Raw genomic sequence first — 27218 nt, 5'->3', positions numbered from 1 at the left:
TACCAAGGCAAAAGTGAAATAATCCCTTCTCACTAGTAGGACACCATGTCCTATATGTGTGTGTGCACAAGTTAAAGTTATTTTTGCGTAAGGTAGGCTTTTCTTTAAAAAGTAGATTTTATTAATTATTAATTTATGTAATAAGTTGTTATTTATTATAATAAATTATTATAAATAATAAGGTTTTTTATTTGCTAATTATTGTTTTTCTATTGACTAGATGTCCCCTTGTGTACCTTACCCTCCCAGAGAGCCATCCCTTATAATAAGGAACTTTTAATAAAGAAAAAGAAGGAAAAATTCCATTAAACCTATCACCATACTGAATAGAATTTGACATTATATGTGATATTCCATATCCTTACCTATGCAAAGGAGTGGGAGAAAGTATCTTCTCAGTGTTTTCTTTGGGGACACGTTTGTTCTCTTTCATTTCTCAACATTCAGTTTTGATTGTTAGGTTGTTTTTCTTTGCATTTATATTATTTTAGCCATTGTTTATATTGTTTTCCTGATCTACTTTCTTCACTTCTCCTCAATTCAGGTAAGCCTTTCCATGTACAGTCTTCTGTGTATTCATTGCTTTCATAATGTTTTACAACACAGCAATATTCCACCACATTTATGTTCCCCGGTTTGTTTAGCCATTCTCCAAATGGGCATCTCCTTTGTTCCTAATTCTTTGCTACCACAAAAGATGTTGCTATAAATATTTTGATATACATGGAGGAAGGCAGGCTTTCCTATATATTTTAATTAACACTCTATGGATAACTAGCTACTTCATATTTGGATTCTTGAAATTTCTTGCGATACCTGTGCAATATCACAGACCAAAAGGACAAGAAAAATTCAAGATAGAACATGTAGTCAACAACAGCAAATACCACAGAAAACTTTAGGATGGTAAAGACTAGAAAAGCTTGGTGAATCTGCTAAAAAGAAGGTCATTAGGATCCTGAATGTAACCTTCTGACTGTTTTGCCTCATTTGGAAGGATGCATGGAGTATTGGAGAGGAAATGGAAGCAGGAAGAGGTTCCATTTCCCAGAAGAGACCCTGTTTTTTAGAGTGACTTTAAACAAGTCCTTTTGATTCTCTGTAGATCAGTTTGTAAACTGGAGATAAGACCTCTGATGCAAAAAACCTCCCAGGGATGTTATGATTAAGTTAAATAAATCTGCAAAGCTTTTTGAGAATAGTGTTATATAAACACATGGCACTCTGTTATTGAAAGGTACTGATGCATTAAGCAAAGCCATGGAGACAAGGGTTGCTTCTTCCTCTCGTGTTAGAGGATTACCTCTCCTCCAGCTTTGATTCTCTTATGTGCTGGATTTGAGTAGGGAATTATTTTTGGAATAAATTTGAAATCATTGAACAGCCCCTACTCATGCTGCTAACAATCCTCAATGCAACTGAACAATAATAAATCAGATTTCATTCATTACGTAGTAAGGAAGGGTTTTGATTTTTTCCCCTGAAAGAACATTTATTGAAAAAAGAAAAAGGAATAATCTTCGTATAGATGAAATGTTCCAATTAAAATTTTTACTGGAACTCCAATATGACATTTTGTGATATAGAAATATTTGATTTTAGGAAATCTGTTTTAGACCTCATAGTAAATACTAATTGTTAGACGATTATCAGTATAAAATATTGTTCTTCTATGATAATATGTGCTGCATATTTTTAAACAATCCCATTGTAAACCATTTGTGTATCCAATGTGTAATTTTAAAACTCAAAGTTTTTCTACTTTTTTGTGTCTAGATATTTTCATCTCTCAGTAAATATATGAACTTTTCTTTCTCTTTCCTAAAACATACATGTGTACATGTGCGTTTTTCCCTTATTCCAGGATGTGTGTGGCAAAGAACTAGTATCTCTTCTTTCACTTACCTACCAAATTATTCTATCAGAGTGTTAGAATTCTGGATTATCCATTTACTTTGTCATGCTACATTATCCATTTTAAATAGTCAGTGGCACATGTTGTCAGCCAGTCAGTCAACATTCATTTAAGTGCCTACTATATGCCAGGAATTGTGCTAAGCACTGGGAATATAAAGAAAGGCAAAAAATCCCTGCTCTCAAGGAGCTCACAGACAACATGCAAACAACGAGGTACAAACAAGATAAATACAAGATAAATTGGGAATAGTCTCAGAGGGAAGTCACATAAATTAAGGAGGACTAAGAAAGAATATGAAGGGCTTTAAAAGTCTGAAGTATGCCTTTTGATACAGCAATACCACAACTAGGTCTGTATCCCAAAGAGATCAAAGAAAAGAGAAAAGGACCAATTTGTACAAAAATATTTATAGCAGTTCTTTTTGTTATGGCAAAGAATTGAAAATCAATGGGGTTACCCATCATTTGGATAATGGCAGAACAAGTTGTGGTATATGATTGTGATGGAATACTACTGTGCTATAAGAAATGATGAGCAGCATGCTTTCAGAAAAACCTAGAAAGACTTACATGAACTGCTGCAAAATGGAGCAGAACCAGTAGAACACTGTATACAGTAACACCAATATTGTAACAATTATCAATTGTGAAAGACTTAGCTACTCTGATCAACATGATTATCTAAGACAGTTCCAAAGAACCCATAATGAAAAATGGTATTTATTGCTGGAGAAAGAACTGATGAACTCTGATTGCAAAATGAAGCATACTTTTTTCATTTTCTTTACTTTTCTTGTTTATATGTGGTTATATTTTCTTTTGCAACATGGCTAATATGGAAATATGTTTTGCTTGACTTCACATGTATAATTGATATAATATTGCTTGCCTTCTCAAGAGGTAGGGGAGGGGCAGGAGAGAATGTGGAACTCAAAACTTTTAAAAATGAATGTTAACTTTTAAAAAATATATAATTGGAAATAGTTATCTAAATAAAAAAAGCTTCAAAGTCAAACTGAGGACTTCATATTTGATTCTGGAAGTAATAGGGAGCCATTGCAATTTACTGACTAGAGGGAGGAGTGATATTTTCAGATCTGTGCTTTGGAAAGATCAATATGATAGCTGAGTGGAAGATGAACTGGGGTTGGGAGAGACTTGAGTTAGAGGACTAAACAGCTGACTATTGCAATAGTCCAGGCCTGAGGTGATGAGGTCCAGCACCAAAGTGGTTGTAGTATCAGAGAAGAGAAGTAGGCATATATATGAGAGAACTTGTATAGGTAGAAAATACAGGATATAATCACTGATTGGATATCAGGGTGTGTGTGAGAAAGAGTGAAAAGGCTAAGTGACTTAGGGGATAGTGGTACCTTTGACAGTAACAGGAAACTTATAAAAACGGGAGTTTGGGAGGGAGGTACAGAAAATACTGAGTTGTTTTGGACATGTTGAGTTTAACATGTTTATGAGACATCCAGTTTGAAATACCTAAAAGGCAGCTCAAGATAAAACACTGGAGGGTGGGAGAGGGATTAGGCCTGAGAATCATCTGTATGGAGATAATACTTGAAACCATGAGAGCTGATGAGATCACCAAGAGAAATACTATAGAGGGAGAAAAAAAGAGAGCCCAGGACAGAGCCTAAGGAACCCCTACAGTTAGCAGGAATGACCTGGGTGAGGATCTGGCCAAGAAGCCAGATAAGGGGCAGTTACACAGGTAGAAGGAAAACTAGAGGAGTGTCACAAAAACCTAGAGGGGAGAGATTATGGGCAAGTTTGCATCTGACTGTATTCATATGATTTAAGAATTTTCATCTTGGGGGCAGCTAGGTGGCACAATGGATAAATCACCAGCTCAGGAGTCAATCAAATCTGACTTCAGACACTTGACACTTACTAGCTATGTGACCTTGGGTAAGTCACTTAACCCTCATTGGCCACCAAAAAAAAAAATTAAATGTTTTGGTTCGATTCTTTTTTTCCCCCCCTTTTTTTGGGGGGAGGTGGGGGAGCAGGGCAATGAGGGTCAAGTGACTTTCCCAATGTCACACAGCTAGTAAGTGTCAAGTGTCTGAGACTGGATTTGAACTCAGGTCCTCCTGACTCCAGGGCCAGTGCTTTATCCACTGTGCCACCTAGCTGCCCCCAACATACATTTTTTTTTTTGGTGGGGCAATGAGGGTTAAGTGATTTGCCCAGGGTCACACAGCTAATAAGTGTCAAGGGTCTGAATCCGGATTTGAACTCAGGTCCTTCTGAATCCAGGGCTAGTGCATTATCCACTGTGCCACCTAGCTGCTCCCCCCCCCCAAAGAAAATTTTTAAAAGAATTCTCATCTTGTTTCCACTAGAGAATTTATGCATGTTTACAATTTAATCACTGCAAAAATAGGTTGGTTTTTTTTCTTCAAAAGTTTTTTAAATTGATTAGGGTCTCACACCCTAGCTGAAGAATCTGGATCAGAAAAAACTGTATTTGAATCCCACCTTCTAGCTGTGTGACCATGAATAAGGCAAATAATCTCTGGCTAGGGTAATTGTGAGGCCCAAGTGAGATCATATACATAAAGCACTTTGCAAATTTTACGGCAAGTTTAAAAATGTCATTTATTATTTAAAAGCTTCACTGTAAAGTAAACCAATAATGTTTGAGAGTTAGTTTCTGAAATGAATATTTCTTCAGCCATACTGTCCTCTAGGAAACTGAAAGTTATTTATCAAAGAACAAAAGTGTTCAAGGGGACTACAATAGTGATATGAAAACTCTTCATAAGAAAATAGTTCAAAACCTGTGAGAAGAACCTCAGTGAGTCAACTCAAACAAAAGAACACTCTTCATTGAAAAAAAGGGGGAGGGGGTGGTAATATCTTTCCTGATACCCTGTGCACTACATTCTTTTCTTATAAACAGATTCTCCTGAGAAGGAGTCTTTTCATTAAGAAAATAATTTTTTAATTATCATATTCCCTTGACTGACTTGAATCCTGAGAGCCTGAAATCATTCCCAGAAGCTAGTGTATATTGATGCAGCCCTTGTGACAGAAGCGCTCACAAAGGACTCAGGTACACTTTAGGGTATTTCTCATGTTTCTATCTTCTTGTCTCTACCTATAAAGTCTGGGGATTTCATCAAATGATACTACCCAGTGTATTGTCATCAATTTCCCTTGCCAACACACAGTTTATAAGGCTCAAAGAAAAAAAATTTATAGGTCAAATAAAACAAGATCTCTTCTCAGAGCTTATGGAATATATGAAGGGGAGTTATATCTGCAGTACTTGGTACACAGTAGGTTCTTAATAAAAGTTTATTGGCTGAATAAACATTTATATACCACCTACTATGTGCCAGGCACTGTGCTAAGTGCCTTTTTCTTCAAATATTATTTCCCTTTGTTCCTCATTACATCTGCTAATCAACAATCCTCCCCCAAAGACTAGCCTTAATCAGGTACAGTCATCAGGTGGGGTACCCCGCAGACATTGTTCTTCATAATTCTTAGTTGCACATGTCATCTTTTTTAGGTTTTTGTGGGTTCTGCAGTTAGTTATCTACAGCTTTGAGAAGGCTGAGTCTAAAAAGTAGGTTTACTAGATCCTAGTCTCATGTATTTTGGGGCAGCTGTTTGGGGTAGTAGCTACAGCCCTGAGTTTGGAATCAGAAAAAGAAGAGTTAGAATCCAGTCTGAGACACTAGTTGTGTGAGTAAGTTATTAACTTCAATCAACCTTTGTCATCTGTAAAACAAGGGTAGGGACTGGGCCCATGTTTTCTTTGATGGAGGGGACTCCTGGGTGAGAACACTCTCTCCACCAAAGCAGATCAGAACCTTCTCTGCCATGTATATTCTCAGAGTTGCCTAGAACATGGAAAGGCTAAGCCACTTGCCCAGGATCAGACGGTGAGTGTGCATCAAAGCAGGACTTGAACCCTCATGTAAACCTTAATATGCTACATAAACATTAGCCATTATTATTAGAGGTGTGTATGTGTCGGCAGTGGGGGGGGGAGGGGAGGACTTTAGTGGGTGTAAGGTCCAAACCCCTAATTCTAAAGTTCATGAACTAAGGCCCAGAAAGGTTAAGCAACTTGACCATGGTCACAAAGGTAAAAAAAAAACAGTGGAGAATGGATTTGGACCCAGATCTTCTGACCCCAATATCCAGTATTCTTTCCACCATATCAGTCAGAGTCTCTTTGGCTATTCTCTAGCCTGGGTTTCTGCCCAAAGCTCTCTACAACTACCATCAGTTGATGTCAGCTAATCTTTCCATGCCACCCCCCCCAAGGGAAAAGTCTTTCTTCTTTTTTAGATCTATCTCAGGATGGCAGAGAGAGTATTTCAGGTTTCCTCTGTCGCGGTGGCACCATAGCTCAAATTCTGGGCCAAACTAAGGTTCTTCCAGTCTGATGCTCCTCCCTTCTGTTATGTTTGCTGACAACCTCTGGCCTCATACAAGAAAACTTCCCTTACCCGGCCCCTTAAATTTTCAAATAGTCTTCCAACATCAAAACCAGGTTGGGTCAAGGTTGTTTTATACATCGATGGATGTATTCCCCCACCCCCACCACTCTACCCATACTTCTTACCACTCTAGAAGCTTGACACACACCTCAATCTACCTTAAATCATTCCTAAACTCCTTTTATCCTTTTAGGGCATGCTGGATGGGGTCCTTCAAATTATGCATGGCAACTTCTCAGTTTAGAAGATATCTAGCAGCCCAGATTCACAAAATAATAATTCTCTTCTAAGCACTCCCTTGGTGTTACAGCATGCCAAGGAGAAGAAAAATAATTTGAAGACCTTGTATCCTCTGTAATCCCCTGTATTCACTGAATCCTCTGAGTCACTAGGAGGACAAACATTGATGTAGGAAATTGCCTACATAGTCCTGAGCTGGGTGACCATTATGAGTTATTATGGGAGAGATGGTTCTGCTGGAAGGAAGAAGAAGCTTGTTCAAGAATAACCCTGCAATGGACCAAGGACAAATGGCCCTCAATATGTATCCCTCACAAGGGACAGAACCAGGACTGGAGATAACAATGGTAGTCACAAAACTACTATAGTAATTGGCAGAACTAGGATCTGAATTCAGGTCATCTGACTCCAAGTCCACTGCTTTCCCCCCTCCCCAGCCCCCACCTCCCACATAGCACTTGTCAATTATTTGTGGGTAACCTACTATGTTCACAGAATTATAGATTTAAATTTGGAAGGGGCCTCAATAGCCCCTCATTTTACCACAGCCCTTCAATAACTTCCTCATTTTACCAAGGAGGGAACTATTTTCAACATATGTTCCCATATCCTTATGACATATAGATGTGTAAAGACTTGGATGAAGACCCAAGGAAGAATTGCTTTCAGTGATACTCTTTGAAATGCAAAGTGGCATAATGAATAAGAATACATTAGTCTTAGAGATTCTATGAATCTGGCCTCCATTCCTTACAAGCTGTGTAATGGGGTCAGGTCATTTAACTTCTCAGGGTTTCACTTTCTTCATCTGTAAAATATGGATAATTTTACTTACATTAGCTGCCTCCCAGGGTTGTTGCAAAGAAAGTGGTTGGTTAATCTGAAAGCACTATACAAATATGAATTGCTGTTGTTGTCATTATCATCATTTCTCCTAGAAGAATGCCAAACATTATTCAACTACCTCTGGCCCCATCAAGCAAACTCTCTTTGTTTCCAATATATATTTAATCCAGGGAATAGAAAATTAGGCTTGGCACTTATGGTTATTTATCCTGGAAACCTTTTGGACAACCTCATTTTCCCAGCTTCACTTTTGAAATCTGTTCCACTCCATTCTGATTTATAAATTTAATGGGAAAATCTCCAATAAGTATGCTGCACAGAACCTAATAGTTGTCTTTATAACTTCTTTAAAGTTTAACTAAAAGATAAACGTTTTCTCTTGTCAGCCATACATCCTTCAGTCTAATAATCTGCAGAGTACAAGATATCTTTTTTCCTTCTTCTATTTTAATGATTTATTCCCTCTTCCCCCTTGTACATTTCCACCTCTATCAGAGATATAGTGAGATATCTGTTTAAATATTCTGGTCCAGCTCAACTTATTTGTCTGCTATTCATATTTTAAAACTATATTCACTTTCACAACCTGACTAATATGGAGATGTTTTGCATAACTGCACATGCATAACTTATATTAAATTGCTTGATTTCTTAGGAAGGGGTGGGGAGGGTGAGAGGAAGAAAATTTGGAACGCAAAGTTTTAAAAAATCAATGTGAAAAATTTGGGTTTTTTTTTACGTGTAACTAGGGGAAAATGCTAAATAAATAAACCTCAAAATAGATAGATAGGTAGATACAGAGAGGCTCCACAAGGAGGGAAAAAGCCCTGTATTCAGCAACTTAGAAATTCCAAATTGTTACTCATTGAAAATAAACATTGGCCTATGTGAACAATCCAATCTAATAAATAAATCCAATAAATAAATGTTAAAATACTATGAACCAGGCACCATGCTCATCCCTGGGTATACAATTTTTAAGAGAGTCCCTGCCCTCAAAAAGCTTACAACTTAAAGGGGGAGACAATACAGAAATGGAGGTAGGAAAGTAGGCATTTGGAAGGGACAGGACACCAGAGGGTACTGGAGCAGGAGGGGTCATCTTGTTCCATGGAGACGAAACCCAGGCAGGGTAGCAGATGCAAAGTGGAGTGAATCCCACAGCCATCTGCTGCTGTCTGGTTGGAAATCGTGACCCCACAGACCACATCAACCTTGGAGGTCCTTTCTGCAGGCCAGGAAATGATTGTTTACTTTGTATGGAACAACTCTTCAATGCAAATACTTGGTATCAGAAAGTGAAAACAAATACAAAATTCTTGCAGATAACAATAAATATTAATGGCTCTGAAAGGCTAGTTGGAAAGCAGTGGCTGAAAGTGACTGATCTATTACAGAAAAATATTTATAATTAGTCTTTGTAAAACTGGCTCTCTGGAGTCTCATTGCCATAAGGCATGCACCATGTATATTTCACAATTGTTTGGTGCATCTGGTCAGTTGTCTGGTAGGCTATGGTTTTACTGGCATTTTTTAAACTCCCTTTCAGGTCAATAAAGAAGCAGAATCAGGAAGAGAATCTACTTGTCCTGCTCTGTGGACACAGCCACAGAGGGATGGGGACATGAGAGTGAAAGAGAACATTTTAATTATAAAAGAGACAGGAATTTTATGCTGTTTAAAAGACAAAACAAAACTGCATTTTAAAAACAAGGATTCTTATTCATCTATTCATTCATTCCTATTGATCCCAAAGTTCATTTCCCAAACTGATTCTTGGTCCTCATTATATTATGAAACTTTTAGTTCCTGTAATTCCTAATGAAAAAAGGAGCAGTTGATCCTGTTAAATCCTTTTCATTTTTCTGTGTAGCCATTTAATACTATCTGTGAATTTTTACTTCAATTGGGGACTATGGGAGTTATAGAGTCTATCTAATCCTTTCTCCTCTCTCTCTTCACTAATCCCTTCTACACACAGCTGCCAAAGTCATCTTCCTCAGTCACCGCCTGGTCATATCACTCTTCCACTCAAAAATTTTCAGGGGTTCCTTATTTCCTCTAGGAAAAAATTCAAAATCTTCACTCTTCAGTCAAAACTCTCTACAATGTGACTCCCCAACCTACCTTTCCAGGTTTATTTCACATTACTTCCTTCATGGACTCTATGTATTCACCCACCAAACCACACTTCCCCAAACTCAACAATCCATCTCTCCTCTGTCCCTTTGTATAAACTGCTTCCTAAGACTGGAATGAACTCCCTCCTTTTCTGTGCCTCTCAGAATCCTTTAATTCTTCCTAGCTGGGGAAATTTTTTTTCTGTCATGATCCCCGCTTTGGGAGTCTGATGAAGCCCATGTACCCCTGCTCAGAATCATGTTTTTAAATGTATAAAATAAGGTCCATAGGATTACAAAGGGAAATATATACATATATATTAATATATTAATTTAGATGGAGAAACTATATTATCCGTGATATTATTTTATAACATTATATTATATATACAAATAATATTTATTTACCCACCTAAATATTATAGGCCCTCTATAATCTATCCATGAACCCAAAGGTCCAAGTACCTCAGGTTAAGAATTCCTGTCCCATGCTTAGCTCGGTGCCACCTACTCCAGGAGGTCTCCTTGAGCTCCCTAATATACTTTTTTTTTTTTTTAGCAAGGCAATTGGGGTTAAGTGACTTGCCCAGGGTCATACAGCTAGTAAGTGTTAAGTGTCTGAGGCCGGATTTGAACTCAGGTATTCCTGACTTCAGGGCCGGTGCTCTATCCCCTAATATACTTTTCTAGATATGATTTTGTAATCTTCACCCCCAAGTAAAAAAGAAAGTTCTTGTGGGCAAGAACTGTACTCTTTTTGTCTCTGTATCTCCATTATACAGCTTTCTGTCTTATACAAAATAAGTGCTTAATAATTATTTCCCGAATTAAACTGAAGTAGGACTATTGAGCAGTATTACTTCTTTCAAAACCAGTTCAAAATCATCTCAAGGAGACATTCTTGATTAAGCACACTTAAATCTACTTATTCCCTTAATAAGTTCCGACTGTGTTTCTGCTGTGGAAAGAATGTGAGGAAAATGGAAAAGGCGACTAGAAAACACAATTGACACTCTTAAGGAACTTTTAATCTACTTGGAGAAAAAAAAATTATATATGTAAATAAATCAAATATAGAACAGTTCAAAAGGAGAAATAATCAAATGTTAAATCGTGTTATACAGAGCGCTGCATTTGGGAAAGCTCCCTGTGGCCTAGGGTTAGTCTGGGAAGAAGTTCTAAAAAGAGGTCATCTTGAGGTTGATCTTGAAAACCTAGCATTTGTATTATCACAGAAGAAAGGGAAGGGCATTCACAGTTAAAGAAACCAGATGAGCAAAGACACAGGATTGAAAAATATGCAGATTATATGCATAGAATTCTAGAGATAGGCCTGATTGAAGTGGACAACCTTAAAATGTAACATGTTGTGGAGGAACAACTTTTATGTCAAGCTGTGCAGTTTGCAGAGGGAACCATAAAGCAGTCTTGGCCCCTTATTTCATTTTTGAATGACTAAGTATAAAGGGAACATGATGTGATTTAGGAGATTAATGTAATAGTGGATTAAAGGATGAATTGATGGGGTGAGACTAAAAATAAGGAGATCCTCTATAAGGGTGTTGAAGTCATTAAAGGCTGGGCCATTGTGGTGGCTTCATTACACCTTATATATTCCATTAATAAGAATTAGCTTCTCTGTGCGTTGCTTTGGAATCGTTTGTTATAAGAGTCTTGGAATGATGTTTTCATACAATCACAAAGTCAGAGCTAATAGGGCTTTTAAAGGCCATCTAACCCATGCCCCTCATTTGGAGATGATGAACTAGCGTCCAGAGAGGAAAGTAACTTGCCCAGGGTCACACAAACAACAGGGTGAGGATTTGAATCCAGTCTGACTTAAGATCAAACACTTTACATTGAATTCCTTAGGGATTTCTCATACTATTTAACTTCATATAGTGTTCTACACATTGAAGAGATGCAGTAAAATGCTTATTGACGAGTTGCACAATGTCATCCAGTTGTAAAAAATGTTTTTTATATTTAAATAGATTTTCCCCCCAAATGTTTTAGAAACATTTTTTGTAATTCTGTTTTTTTTGGGGGGGGTGGGGGTGGGTATGTGCGGAAGTTTAAAGGGAGAGTGGTGGTATTAAGGGAGAGGTAGGTTAACAAGTCCCTTGATTTAAGGACTTGGGCAATATATCTTCTACTTGAAATGTTTTTTTTTTTTATTCTAACCTCATAACTGCTTGAAATGTTTAGCTGGAAATCATATGAGAGGAGTTTCCCTCTTGAGATTTTCCTGTTTCAGCTTCCTGGTTTCAGCCAGAAGTAAAACGGAATGAAAAAAGACTTTCTCTTTCCCCCTTGAATCAAATCAGGAAGTATTGGCTGAGAAGCAGAAGCTTAGACTAAGAGAAAGTTATTGAAACTATCATATAACATTCCATTTTGGCTGGAAGAGCTGCTTAAAGTGTATATAAACAAGTTTGTGGTTTTCTCAAAAGTAGTAGTGTGTAGGGGAGGCATGGGAATTAGTGCAAAGTCATCCAAAAAATAACCATAATTTATTTTTCAATATTTTCAAATCTCAAGAATAAATCCTTTCAGGTCTTCTGAATTATGGTAAATCTTCTCTGCTGGTATGACTATATGCATATGTGTACATATACAGGGTATCCTAAAAGTTATAGCACCATTTAAATCTATGTACATTTAAAGTTCATTTTGATACCTTTTGGTTTTATATCACTTATATTTTCCAATATATAACACCCCTTTACTTCTTTGATTCTTTATAATAAGGATTATTTTTTAAAAGAGGAAAAGAAAACCTGTCCAGTGGACCTAACCAACATATCCAAAAAAAAAGAAAAAGAAAATCAGACATATTCCCTCAGCCTCTACAAAGGTTAGACAGAGGTGTTTTCTCATGTCTCTTCTTTGGGGCTAAGCTTGTCCTGTTTGCATATTTAAAGATGTTTAATGTAAACAAGGAAATAACACAAGAGCCTACATCTAAATTTGTGTTCTATTATATGGGCTCTTTTGTGATAATAAATTTCCCTTCTATCACTAAAACAGGGAGACTCACTGCATTGTACAATGCTTGCCAAAGAAAAGTCACTAGGTTAGTAAGGAGTGAAATTTCATGCCTAAATGTGATGTATCTTTGCTCCTTTTAATATCTGTTCCTTTCATAGAGGCTTTCTTTGAAGTCAAAGAATACTTCAGTGCCAAAAATGGCTCTAGGGAATTTCAAAAGGGATGTGATTTGGATCATCATTTGGTAACTTTTATGTTTCTTGGAAGCCACTTCATTCAATGTGAAGGCAAATGAGCTCATGGCAACAATGTAGAAATAAGACCAGGAGCTTTTACTATCATGACAAACAGAACAGATGACACTTGCAGAAGCAGCCAAAAAGTAGCATTTGTACTATTTACATTCAAAGTGTGGAAGGTAGCTATTTCAAAGGATCATACATTTAGATCAGGGGACTTTAAATATTATCTAATTCAATTCCCTAATTTAAAGATTATGAAACTGAGGACAGAGAAGTTAAGGGATTTTTCAAGGTCAGAAATGATATAGGGAAAGCGATAGGAGAAAGCACGTGGGTCCTTAGGATTCCTCTGCAAAGAATTACACTCTCGCACAAGACCTAATCAGGAATAAGAGAACAGGTTTATTGGGGTACAAGAGAAACCGGCCGGGAGGAAGGTTTTGCCAGAACAAAACGCTTCCCCCCAACTGACTTGTGGGGTGCCATTTTATAGGGTTTCGATGGGGGGGTGGACAAGAGTCTCTTATTGGGTGAGGGGCTGGTGGTCTTCCCGCGTTGCGCTGTGGTAGGAAGAATCCCTCGTGAGAGATCTGGTGGTGGGTGTCAACTTTGTCCTGATGGGTCTAAGCAGTCTGCTGATGGGCGGTTCCAGGTGGTCTTCTCCTGGATTACCTCATCCAGATGCTTAGGAGGACTGGAATGTGGGGTGATGGTCCTGGAGCATGCTCAGTTCAATCTGTGCCGCTTATCTCCGTTAGGTGGGTGTGTGTGTCCTTGATTGTGTTCAAGGAGAGGCCTACTTGATTTCAAGGGAAAACCCCTGAGGTTTCAAGGAAAAGGTTCCTTGAACCCCCCAGAGAATAATCCTCCCATGACATTAATGTCATGGGGTGCAGAGCACCCCAGAAGTTCTCTGGGGCACACCAAGGAATCTTCTCCTTGAGAAACTAAACCAGAGGAGATGAGCTGAACCTAGAGAGATGAGCTGAACCAAATCAGACTGAGCTAGCTTCGGATTCCTACCCTTCATTCTGGTCTCCCTTACCCTGGGGAGATAAGTTTGGGTGTGGCTGCGGCCTTTGTGTTCTGAAGAGGGATCTGTAGCCACCCCTCACCCAATTCCTTTAGTCACTACCAGTGGGGGATGGTCTTCCACTCCTCACCCAATTTCCCCAGCTACCACCAGTGGGGGATGGTCCTCTCTCACTAAAGGAACTTTTCACGGGCAGATGGTCCACCCCCATCAGTCCTCTATAAAAGTACCTTCCAGTCTCCCGGGGAGATTTGGTACCTCTGAGTCAGGTGCTTTATGCCAAATCTCCCCATGAAAAGTCCAAGGATTTCTTTCATGGTTTCCCTCCCCCCACCCTTCCCTTCCCTTGCTCCTAAATAAACTATCACCTTATTCTAACTAAGTTTTGTGTGCAAGAGGGTGTAATTCTTTAAAGAGGAATTCCTAAGAACCCCAACCCCAACCTGTACCCCATTTCCCACCATATCAGAAACATAGTAAATGGTGGGATCTATTAGATCCAAACTCAGGTCTTATAACCAAATTTCATGTTGCACTTTTTCATTTACTCAGGTTGACAAGGTATCAGGAATTCTCATAACTATTTGTTGGATTGATATGAGTTACCAATCCCTAATTATTATTGGATTATAAGATTTAGAACTGGAAGAAATTTTAGGGATGCTCAAAACCAGATTCTTAACCTAGGGTCCATGAATTTGCTTTTTTGAAAAAAAAATATTGGGGTGGAGCTAAGATGGTAGAGTAGAGATAGTACTCATCTTAGCTTTCCCAACATTTTCATCCCAAACAAATTTAAAATACCACCTCAAATAAAATTATGGAGCACCAGAGTAAAAAAAAAAAATAAAAGGTCAGAGTGAGATATTCTTCTAGCCCAAAACAACTCAGTAGGTCAGAGAGATCTGTGTGTAACACAGGGGTAGAGGCTGCCCAAAGCTTGGATAAAAACAGCAGGAGTGGTACTATATGGTGGTGACAGAAGCAGCAGCAGCTTTGGGGGCTCTCAAGCTGAAGATAGTAGGGGGACCTGGCAATTGGTCAGAAAGAGATTACAGAGGATCCATGTGCTATCACTAGATGCAAGACCAGGTGCTGTTTGGCAACTCCATTGTCTATTCAATGAAAGATAAACAGCACAACACAACACAACACAACAACCATTTCTGGGTCCTTGTTCAAGGGCAGAGAGAAGCACTTTCACTCAAGAGAGAGTGAAGCCCTGAGGGGCAGTAATGTTTCACTTATGGTCCCAAGGGAGCAAGGATCCAGAATAATTGTGTTGATTGCAATCCCAAGGGATCAGGGGCCTTCCTGGGTAAGGACCAGAGTGCAGACCAGGAGAATAGTAACCACACTGCTCCCCAGATCACACCATCTTAGAAGCACCCAAAACTTTAAAATGCTCATATCTAGCTCTCCAAACATCAGTGTGAAGAAGCCAAAAGCATGATATAATGCTCCTACCCCCCAATCTAGGAGCAGAGTATAATTTTAACATAAAGGTCAAATTAAAAAAAAAACAGTTTGGAAAAATAAGCAAATAACAAAAAGAACATAACCTGTGAGAAATGAGTATTTATCTCTTGTATTTAATAACTAATTATTGAATCAGAGCCAAGGTTTTTCCCCTTTTCTACTTCCTCATCTAGAAATCAACCAGTGTGGGAAATCTTAAGCAAATATTTACCCAGGCCAAGATCTAATCAGACAGTAAAAGAAATTCTAAGTTTAGGCTAATGGTTGCATTCCTGCTCATTGTGTTCTTCAGACAGGTCTGGGAAAATATGGATCCTCCCTTTTGTCAGACAAATGATATGGAAATTGATAAGTCTCTTTGACCAAGATTTTGAGTCATCCAAGTAATGTACCCCAAGACCCTCATTGTAATATAGCCCATTCTCTCATTGTAAAAGTATTCTCTCAATAATTGTTAACCAATCACAGTTGATTTACAGCCTTAGGAACACCTGCTCTTCCATTGGCATATAAACTATAAATCCATTGCCATTAGGGGTCATGGGTTTAAGAGAGAGATGGACAAATGACCATGTTTTTATTAATAAACATGCTGTCCTTATTAATAAAATGACTAAATTACAAAAAATTATTTGTCTTGAACCTTTTTAAATATCACCAACCATAAAAAGCTACTATGGTGATGGGGAAGATCAAGACACAAACCTAGAAGAAAATAATGAAGTCAAAACAGCTATAAGCAAAACCTCAAGGAGAAAACGTAAATTGGGCACAAACCCAGCAATTCTTGGAAGAGCTAAAAAATGATTTCCCAAATCAAATAAGAGTGGTAGAGGCAAAGTTAGGTAAAGAAATGAAAGCAAAGGAAGAAAAGTATGAAAGGATAATTAACAGATTGGTAAAAAAAAAATGACAAAAAATACTGAAGAAAATAAACTCCTAAAAAATAGAATTAGTCAAATGGAAAAAGAGGTACAAAATCTCAGTGAAGAAAATAATTCCTTAAAAATTAGAATGGGAGGGGGGGTGCAGCTAGGTGATGCAGTGGATAGAGCACCAGCTCTGGATTCAGGAGGACCTAAATTCAAATCCGACCTTAGACAATTGATACTTGCTAGCTGTGTGACCCTGGGCAAGTCACTTAACCCTCACTGCCCTGCCTGGGGGTGGGGGGAGGGGATGAATTAGAATTGGGCAAGTGGAAGCTAATACCTCCATGAGATATCAAGAAACAATAAAACAAAGTCAAACGAACAACAAAAAAAAAAATAGAAAAGCAACTGCCTTGGGAAATAGATTGAGAAGAGTTAATTTAATAAAATATTGGACTACCTGAAAGCCATGATCAAAAGAACCTCAACTTGATATTTCAAGAAATTATTAAGGAAAACTGCTCTGATATCCTAGAACCAGAGGTTAAAATAGAAACTGAAAGAATCCATTGTTCACCACCTGAAAGATCCCCAAATGAAAACTTCCTGGAATAGTCAAATTTCAGAGCTCCCAGGTCAAAGAGAAAATATTTCAAGCAGCCAGAGAGAAAAGATTCAAATACGATGGAACCACAGTCAGGATCACACAAGATTTAGCTATTACCTTGTTAAAGGAGCAGAGGACATGGAATATGATATTCCTGAAGACAAAAAAACTGGAATTACAAGCAAGAGTAACCTATTTAGAAAAACTAAGTATAATCTTTCAAGGAAAAAAATGGATTATTTCGTGAAATAGAGGATTTTCAAAAATTACTGATGAAAAGACCAGAACTAAATGGAACATTTTGACCTTCAAATAAAAGATTCAAGAAAGAGAAAAGATAAGGAATTTAATAAGTTTAATCTGTTTACCTTTCTACATGGGAAGATAATACATGTAACTTCTTCTTCTTTTTTTTTTTTTTTTTGGTGAGGCAATTAGGGTTAAGTGACTTGCCCAGGGTCACACAGCTAGTAAGTGTCAAGTGTCTGAGGCCAGATTTAAACTCAGGTCCTCCTGACTCCAGGGCCAGTGCTCTATCCACTGAACCACCTAGCTTTCCCAATACATGTAACTTCTAAGAATTTTATCATTATTATATTAAAAAGAAGCTACATAGAAAGAGGGCATATGTTGATTATGTTTGAATGATTTTTTTAAATGAAGAGGTGAGAAAGAGGGATGCTCTAGGAGAAGGAGGAAGGGAAAGAAAGAATGGGGGAAATTATCTTACATAAAAGAGGTGCACAAGGAAGAGATTTTACAATAGAGGGGGGAAATGGTGGGGGGAGGTCAGGCAATGCTTGAACCTCACTCACATATAAATTGGTTCAAAGAGGGAAAATATCTATACATATTCAATTGGCAATAGAAATCTATTTTACCCATCGAGGAACTAGGAAGGGATGGAGATAAGGAAAAGGGAAGATGATAAAAGGGAGGTCAGATAAAAGAAGGCAGTGGTCAGAAACAAAATAGATATGAGAGAAAGGACAGAATAAAAAGAAAGATGAGAGGGAAATGCACAGTTAGTAATAATAATTATGAATGTGAATAAGATGAAATTACCTATTAAACAGAAGCTGATAGCAGAATGGATTGGAAACCAAAATCCAACAACATGTTGTTTATAAGACACAAACTTGAAACAGAAAGACACACACAGAACTAAAATAAGGAGCTGGAGCAAAATCTATTATAGTTCAACTGAAGTAAAAAAAAAAGGCAGGGGTAGAAATCAGGATCTCAGACAAATAAAAAGCAAAAATAAACTCAATTTAAAGGGATAAGCAAGGAAACTACATCTTGCTAAAACAAACAATAGACAAGGAAGTAATATCAATACTAAACATATATGAACCAAATGACATAGCATCCAAATTATTGAAGGAAAAGTTAAATAAGTTAAAGGAGGAAATAGTAAAGACATACTAGTTGGGACCTCAAATTTCCCCTTTCAGAGCTAGAGCCATAAAACAAATAACAAAGAAACCAAGGAGATAAATAGAATCTTAGAAAAGTTGGATATGATAGACCTTTGGAGGAAACTAAATGGGACCAGAAAGAGATATATCTTTTTTCAAATATACATAGCAGATTCACAAAATTGGACCATGTATTAGTAACTAAAAACTTCAAAACCAAATGCAGAAAAGCAGAAATATTAAATGTATCCTTTTCAGACCATAATGCAATGAAAATTACAATAAGGAGTTGTAGAAGCATAAATTAAAAACTAATTGGAAATCAAATTATCTAATCCTAAAGAATGAGTGTGTCAAAGCACAAATAGAAATAACAATTCATTCATTAAAAAGAATAATGGGGCAGCTAGGTGACACAGTGGATAAAGCACTGGCCCTGGATTCAGGAGGACCTGAATTCAAGTCTGGCCTCAGACACTTGACAATTACTAGCTGTGTGACCCTGGGCAAGTCACTTAACCCTCATTGCCCTGCATAAAAAAAAAAAAAAAGAATAACAATGAGACACTATACCAAAATTTGTGGTATGCAGCTGAAGCAGTACTTACAGGAAAATGTATATCTGTAAATGATAATCAATAAAAGAAGAAAGAGCAGATCAATGAATTGGGGATGCAATAAAAAATAAACTAGAAATAGAATAAGTTAACCCCCCATTAAACACCAAAATGGAAATTTGAAAATCAAAGGAGAGATTAATAAAATTGAAAGTAGAAAATAAACAAAACCAAAACCAAAAACCTTGAACTAATAATTAAAACTAGAAGCTGGTTTTATGAGAACAAAATCCAATAAAATAGATAATTTATTGGTTAATTTGATTTTAGAAAAGAAGGAAGAAAACAAATTACCAATCAAAAATGAAAATGGTGAAAGTGAACAATTAAGATAGAATTAAATCATTGTTAGGAGTTATTTTGCCCAACTATATGCCAATTAAACTGACAGTTGTGAGATTTAAAATTGGATATTAGATCATAAATCTCCCCTACTTAACCCTTCCCTTAATTCATCTCCCAGACTAGTAAATGGAAGAAGCTTCTGGTTTTCTAGATAGAGCCTTTATTGTATATAAGGTGTTGTTGATTAGAAGGATAGGAAAACAGAAATACAGTACAAATCGTCTTAAATCTAGGCTTAGTCTATATTCCTTATAAAAACTCACCAAACCGATTTAGGCCACCTTTGGAGTGAGTCAGACCATCTGTGCCGCGCCGCCCGGAGTCCCGCCAAGCCGGCAAAAAAGGCTACTCCCGTTCTCTCCACCCCGGAAGTCAAAAAACCCGGCAGGCAGTCTGACATGCGCAGCAGGCGGACTGTACCCGGCAGGCAGTCTGACATGCGCAGCAGGCGGACTGTACCCGGCAGGCAGTCTGACATGCGCAGCAGGCGGACTGTTCATCTCCTCCCCAAAAGGGTGGTCCTTGAAAAACTGGCGTCTTTCAGTTATCCTAACCGACTGTTAAAAACTTTCATATTTTACCACATTTCCCCCCTTTGCTTCCTCAAGAAATGGAATGTTTCCTTGATGGAACAGTAAAAAGAATATAATAACTTCTGCTGACTAATAATATGCGAACAACAATACAGAAAAGGAAGAGAGGAAAGTTTTGTCCAGAGGGGCGATTTTTTTTCTTTCCTCATGAACCGACGCTTTGACATTAGTCTTGCAAAGGGAGAGCCTCTGCAGAGAGTACATGTTACAGATAGTATATAACAGAAAGGAGATAGTAAAAGCTAATAAAGCAAAACAGTTCATATAAAGTCTCTGAGTTCTCTTGTCTTCTTGAAGTGGTAAGATATCATCAGGAGGAAACTGGATTCTGGTCTGGAAAACTGGATTCTGGACTCTGGTCTGGATTCTGGATTCTGGACTCTGGTCTGGAAAGCTGGATTTCTTCTTTAACTGTTTGAATTGCTGTATTTTTTTTTTTTTTACTAAACCTTAGCATAGCATTTTGCAATCAGTAACACTTTTTACCACCATGTGTCTGGATCAAAGTCAAATTTAGTATGTGTTCATGACACCTGAAAATGTTATGGAAAGGTTATCATACCATATCTCATGGTTCCGAGACAGCCAGTGATTGTGCTAGGCCACAGGTGAATTCAACTGAGTGAGATAAAAAGATAAGTAAGTTCAGTTAAATTAGGTTAAATTAGGAGGGAGAGAGGATGAATACTGGACTGTGCCTAGTAATTGTGCTCTACATAGTCACCATCATAAGCAAACCATGGACTTATGTATACCTGTCTCTCCTTTTGTTGCACATATATTCTCTCCAGGGCCTGCATCAGAGTTCACAGCAAGTTAGTCTCTGAAATGATAAGTTTCCATATTTCTGAAATCTCATTAATTTCACCAAAGACAATATGATGGTAAAAATGTGTGCTATGCTGCATAACTGAGAATATATTAGTGATATATACAATAATTCCAAACCATACCCAGAGTATAATGACATATAAATAATAAACGAATGTAAATAGCTGATTATATTAGACATTGTTACATAATCTTCTTTTAGACATTATTACATAATCTTCTTTTAGCAATTAGACCACATCATCTTATACATGAATTCTCTAGTATAACAGTAGCAGATACTTAAAGTGGTGATTAATTCATCAAAAAGAAATAAGACTTCAATAAGCAAGATTCAATATTCAATAGCATATACTTAAAATGCCTTTGAAAAGTCACTTAGTTTACAAAATCGGGTTTTTAAAGAAAAGCAAAAGAAACAAAAGTAAAAAAAAAAAAAAAAAAGCAAAACCAAAAACCAAAAATAAAAGGCAAAAGATTCGCTAAGCACCCTTTTGTGCTCTTAAAGAATTTAAAGGTGTGGTGAATTCCAGGTCTTTTCAGTGCCTTTCAAAAGTCAAAACAAAACAAAAAGCAAAAAGGATAAAAAAAAAAAAATAGGTATAGGGTAGGGAAAAGGGTGGGAGAAATTGAGGTGGGCCAGAAAACTAGGCCATGTGCTTCAGTGCTTTTGCCTGTGGAAGGAAATGCTTGTTAAATTTTAAGGTATTTAAGCTGCTAGAGTTTGGGGTATGCCACATTGTTTTAACTGGTTCCCCAATTCTCTGCATGCCAAAGTGGCAGGGGTTTCTGAATTGTCATTGATCTTCCTAATGCTGTCATAATGTTCTTTATGGTAGAAAATGTGGAGTTCTCTAGCATCAGTTTTGTCTGTGCCACTGATTTTCAATAAAGGCTGATTTAATTGATGAACCACAACATTCAGCTGATGCTGCTTAGCAAATGCTACAATTGTATCATTTCCTCCCCACTTTCCAAATTTCTTTAATTCATCAACATATTCTTCAAAAGGGGAGTCATTTACTATAAAAGACTCAAACTCTTGTCTATGGTTAATCATATAAGAAGCAGCTTCTTGTCTGTGTCTGAGATGATTTCTACAGTGACCTTCTAGCTGGTCTGCTAAAGCCCTAAAAAGGCAATTTCCGTCTCCTGATACTTTACGAAGACTGAGTCCCAAAGCATTTAACTGATCAGTGGGATTCTTAAATGGGAACTTCCTGTTTCCTCTGAACTTTCTTTGCTCTTTAACAGTTGCTATCGTTAGGGTTTTTACCTCTTTAGCGTCTACCTCAGGTCTATCTGAAATCTCTTCACCTATGAATGGTGCAGGCTTTATATGAGAGCAATGAATCCATGAGTCTTTTTCACCAATTTTAATGGCGGTAGGAGTTGTCAATAATACCTGAAAAGGTCCTTCCCAGGCAGGTTGAGTTCCACTGGTTCTCTGAAAATTCTTTACATATATTTTATCTCCTGGGTTGAAGTTATGCAATGAAAAGTCTAATGGTCCTGCCTGGACCACAGCTCCTGCCTCATGGAGTTCATGTAGCCTGGTCTGTAATTCCTGTATATAGGAAGCAACAGAAGTATCACCTCCCACCAGTGATGTATAAACTGGGGAAAAAGTTTTAGCTTGGATAGGAGGGTGACCAAAAAGCATTTCATAAGGAGATATATGAAGTTCTCCTCTTGGTCTACTTCGTAGATAGAATAATGCCAATGGTAGAACATCAGGCCATTTCAAATGGGTTTCAGTACATAATTTGCCAATCATACTCTTAAGCTCTTTATTCATACGTTCGACTTGGCCTGAACTTTGTGGATGGTAGGGCGTGTGGAATTTTGGAGTCACTCCCAAGAAAGAGTAGATTTGGGATAAAATCGAATCAGTGAAATGTGTGCCTTTGTCAGAATCGATGCGGGCTGGTGGGCCAAAACGAGGTACTATCTCTTTAAGAAGAATTTTGGCAACAAAGGCAGCTGTGGCTCGGGGGCTGGGAAAGGCCTCCACCCACCGAGTGAGCTGATCAACTATAACAAGGCAAAATTTATAATGTCCTGCTTTTGGCATAGTAATATAATCAATTTGTAAGTGCTCAAAAGGTGTATATGCTAGAGGACGCCCTCCATAAGCTTTGACCTTAAAAGCATACTGATTATAAGACTGACATGTGGAGCAGCCCGAGCAGATTCGAGATGCTGTATTAGTCACACCTGGTGCTATCCAGGTTCTCTTAATAGAGTCTACAATGCCTTGTGTACCAAAATGGCCTTTTCTGTGAACAGAGAGGCATACCTGGTGGTAGAATTTCCGGGGAAGAAATGGCTTACCTTCCGGAGACACCCAGATGCCATTGATCTGTTTCGCCTTAAATTTCTTTTTCCACTTTTCTACTTCAGAATCGTCATAGGTTAGGTTGGAAGGAATATCCTCAGAAGGTGAAAGGTTAAATACATGTTCAGGAGCTTCTAATGCAGCAAGCTTGGCTGCAGAATCGGCTCGTGCATTTCCCTTTGAAACAGGATCACTATTCCCTGTGTGGGCAGGGCAATGTACAACGGCTAGGGAAGAAGGCAGTTTTAGGGCATCTAAGAGGTCCTTGATAAGGTCCCCATTGGCAATAGCCTTGCCCGAGGATGTTAGAAAGCCTCGTTGACGCCAAATCATACCAATAAAGTGGCATATGCCAAAGCCATATTTCGAGTCAGTAAAAATGGTGGCACTCTTATCTTTAGCTATATTACAGGCCTGTGTAAGAGCCACAAGTTCAGCAGCCTGTGCACTAAAATGGGAAGGCAGAGAAGCTGCCCAGAGGGTGTCATAATCAGAAACTACAGCAGCTCCAGTAAAACGGGTTCCCTCTCTCATAAATGAGGAACCATCTGTATAGAGGACAAGATCAGGATTTTCTAAAGGTGTATCAAAAAGATCATCACGGGGTTTTTCAGCCATATCAACTAAAGAAGCACAGTCATGCAACGGTTCCCCCGAGAATGGTAAGTTAGGGAGTAGTGTTGCTGGATTAAGAACTGTGCAGCGTTTTAAAGTGATATTCTCATTACCTAACAGGGTTATTTCATACTTAGCCAGCCTTTGATCTGAAAAGGCTTGTGTCCTGTGACGTAGTAAGAGAGCCTCCACTTCGTGAGGGCATTGCACAGTTAGAGGGTTACCTAGGACCAAATCAGAGGCTTTTTCTACCAAAAGCGCTGTGGCCGCCACTGCTATAAGGCAAGGTGGCGCTCCAGCCGCTACAGGGTCCAGCTGAATTGAATAGTAGGCTATAGGACGTTGGTTAGGCCCCAGTGACTGAGTCAGGACTCCAGAAGCCACCCCCCTTTGTTCATGCACAAAGAGAGTGAAAGGCTTACTATAATCTGGCAGTCCTAGGGCAGGTGCTGATAACAAGGCCCGTTTTAATTCTTTTATGGCTGAGAGATGCTGGGGATCCAACTGTAAACTGTCTGGAACAGAACTTTTTGTAAGAGCTATGAGGGGTTTAGTAATTTCACCAAAAGAGGGTATCCATTGTCTACAGTACCCAGCTGCTCCCAGAATGGCTCTCAACTGCCTCTTAGTAGTGGGGGCAGAGAGTTGTTGAATGGCCTGGACTCTCTTAGAAGAGACAGAGCGAGTTCCAGCAGCCAAAATAAATCCTAAATATTCTACCTGGGGCAAACACCATTGTACCTTTGTCTTGGAAACCTTGTGTCCTCTCTTGTGCAGCTCCAGCAGTAAGTGACGGCTATCTTCCTGACAAATTTCAGCATTAGGAGAGGCCAAAAGTAAGTCATCAACATATTGTACTAGTATGGAGCCCTTAAAGGTAATAGAGGCCAGATCCTGCTGTAAAATTTGGGAAAATAATGTGGGACTGTCTACAAATCCCTGTGGGAGTCTAGTCCAGGTCCACTGTCTATTTTTCCAGGTAAAAGCAAATAAATATTGGAAGTCCTCATGTACTGGTATGGAGAAAAAGGCAGAGCAAAGGTCTACCACTGTGAAACATGTAGATTCATAGGGAATCGATGAAATTATCGTAGCCGGGTTTGGAACTATGGAATGTCTAGGAATAACATAATTATTAATCGCTCTAAGGTCTTGCACAAAACGATAAACAGGTTTACCATCTGGCCCAGGCTTGGGTTTTTTAACTGGCAAAATGGGAGTATTGCATGGAGAGTGATGACATGGAATAATAATACCCTGGCTTTTCAAAGCCTCAATTATAGGGGTGATCCCTTCTATTGCTTCCCTAGACAATGGATACTGTGGAATGGAGGGGGGTGGTCCCCCCTTAACTTTAAAGGTAACAGGCATGGCAGACTTAAGGAGCCCCACCTCATTAGGGGATGAGGCCCATAAAGACTCAGGAATGTCAGAGGGGATTTTGGATACCTCCCCTGCTGTTCCTTGAGCTTCTGTAAGTAAAATTGGTAATAAATGAACAGTATCCTCTGGCAATTGTAAGGAGACAGCCCCATCTGGAGCACAAGATATGGTTGCTCTAAGCTTGCAAAGGAGATCACGACCTAATAAATTTACAGGGGCATCAGGCATGAGTAAAAATGAATGTTCCACTGTTAAGGGCCCCATAGATACCATGCGAGGATTCAATTTTGCCACTCTCTGGCTCTTTCCTGAGACTCCCACTACATTCAAAAATCCTACAGGTCTACACCCAGCATCTGGTTTGCTTACTAATACTGATTTAGAGGCTCCTGTGTCTAGCAGACAATCATAATAAGTCTCCCCCACTTTTAAGGTGACATGTGGTTCATTACTCTGGGGAGGTGAATGGACTGGCACAAGTGCATTCAAAAAATCTGGATCTGGGAATATATGGCTTTCATTATCTTTGTTCCATTCCTCCCCAAGACACCATCATTCCTGTGTCCTCTTCTGAGGGGGGTCTTGGTTACCATTATTCTGGTACTGCCTTTCTGTATTCCTCCAAAAAGATCTATTTCTATTTTGATTTCGCCTGTAATTAGAATTAGAATTTCTTCTCCAAGTCCTACATTCTCTCAATTCATGCCCCTCCTTACGACAGTAACAACACACCTTAGTGTCCTTGTTCCGGTGTCCACATGGCTGACTAGGAATCGCTGGTGCCAGAATGCTCTGTTTAGGGTGATCTGGATCTTCCTCACGTGAGTCAAAGACATAATTTGCAAGTTCCTTAATTCTATCTACTGAGAGATTTCTCCAGTCTGGACATTGTTTCAGAAAGTATCTGCGTATTTCTGGCAGTGAATTATAAACAAATGTGTTGAGAATGATACAGGAATCTCTTAAATCTACTGGATCCAATCTGGTGTACTGTCTAGCGGCCTCACAAAGTCTATCATAAAATCTGTTTGGTCTTTCATTAGCCTCCTGAGGTAGGCTTAAAAATTTCTGCCAGTTTTCCGGTTTTCTAGAGCAAGATTCCATTCCCTTCAGAAGTGTTTCTCTAGCATCTTTTAATCTTTGGAAATCCCTATCATCATTATAATTCCACTCTGGATCCTTTAGAGGCCATTCCACATCGGCCTTACCTTTCGCAACAAGGGCATTTCCTGCTGAGATAATATCTGTAATCTCAGTTGGGGACAGTAAAGTTTCCAAAAGGCAAGTAACATCAGCCCAACTGGGTTGATATGCATTAAATATAGTCCTTAACTGTGAAATTACAGTGTTTGGATTTTTCTCAAAACTAGGGATGATTGATTTCCATGCGCTCAAGTCACTTGGTCTAAAGGGGCTATATTTTCTGACTTGAATTGGCACTCCCTTCTTACTATGTTCTATAGCTTCCTGCAGAGGGAGTAGTTTCTGCTGATCTGATTCTGAACTTGGATCATCTCTAGTAGAAACAGCCATTTTGAGGTCTCTCTCCATATGTGAGAGTTTCCCCCACATCATAACAATGATAATAACAAAAACAATGATAATAACAAAAACAAAAAAAAAACAACAAAAAAAAATAAAATCCTTAGTCGTATGAACTATGGATGTGGTATTAAAAGGTATTTCAATTGCAGGCATAAAATTTCTACTTATATTAAACGTATTTTCCCAAAGATTCTCACGTATACTATTATACAAAAAACTTTTTGCTGCCTGAATGAGGAAAAAACCAATAATGTTATGAAGGACCATTGAATAAACTATTCCTCTAAGTCGGGATGTTATGCTGTCCCAATACATTCCGATGAGAAAAATCAAAGGGATGGTAGAATATTCGAGCATCTTGCCCTTTAAACTGGGCTGGCTTTTCTGTTTAAAGCAAGACTTTTAGAGGCTTAAAGTCTTTAAGGGAGGGAGGGTCCTTAAGGTCCCTTCGGGGTCGCCAAACTGTGAGATTTAAAATTGGATATTAGATCATAAATCTCCCCTACTTAACCCTTCCCTTAATTCATCTCCCAGACTAGTAAATGGAAGAAGCTTCTGGTTTTCTAGATAGAGCCTTTATTGTATATAAGGTGTTGTTGATTAGAAGGATAGGAAAACAGAAATACAGTACAAATCGTCTTAAATCTAGGCTTAGTCTATATTCCTTATAAAAACTCACCAAACCGATTTAGGCCACCTTTGGAGTGAGTC

The 27218-nt window shown here is 38.4% G+C and overlaps 1 protein-coding gene across 1 annotated transcript in view; it reads left to right on the top strand.

The window, feature by feature from the left end:
- The window catches only part of CPED1 (cadherin like and PC-esterase domain containing 1), a 442403-nt gene that overhangs the window by 62830 nt on the left and 352355 nt on the right, over window positions 1–27218 (top strand). The window lies entirely within an intron of this gene.

The sequence above is a fragment of the Dromiciops gliroides genome, chromosome 5 (genome assembly GCF_019393635.1).
Source record: "Dromiciops gliroides isolate mDroGli1 chromosome 5, mDroGli1.pri, whole genome shotgun sequence".
Taxonomy (NCBI): Eukaryota; Metazoa; Chordata; class Mammalia; order Microbiotheria; family Microbiotheriidae; genus Dromiciops; species Dromiciops gliroides.
The sequence above is the reverse complement of the archived record's forward strand: the minus strand, read 5'-3'. Positions and strand labels throughout refer to the sequence as shown.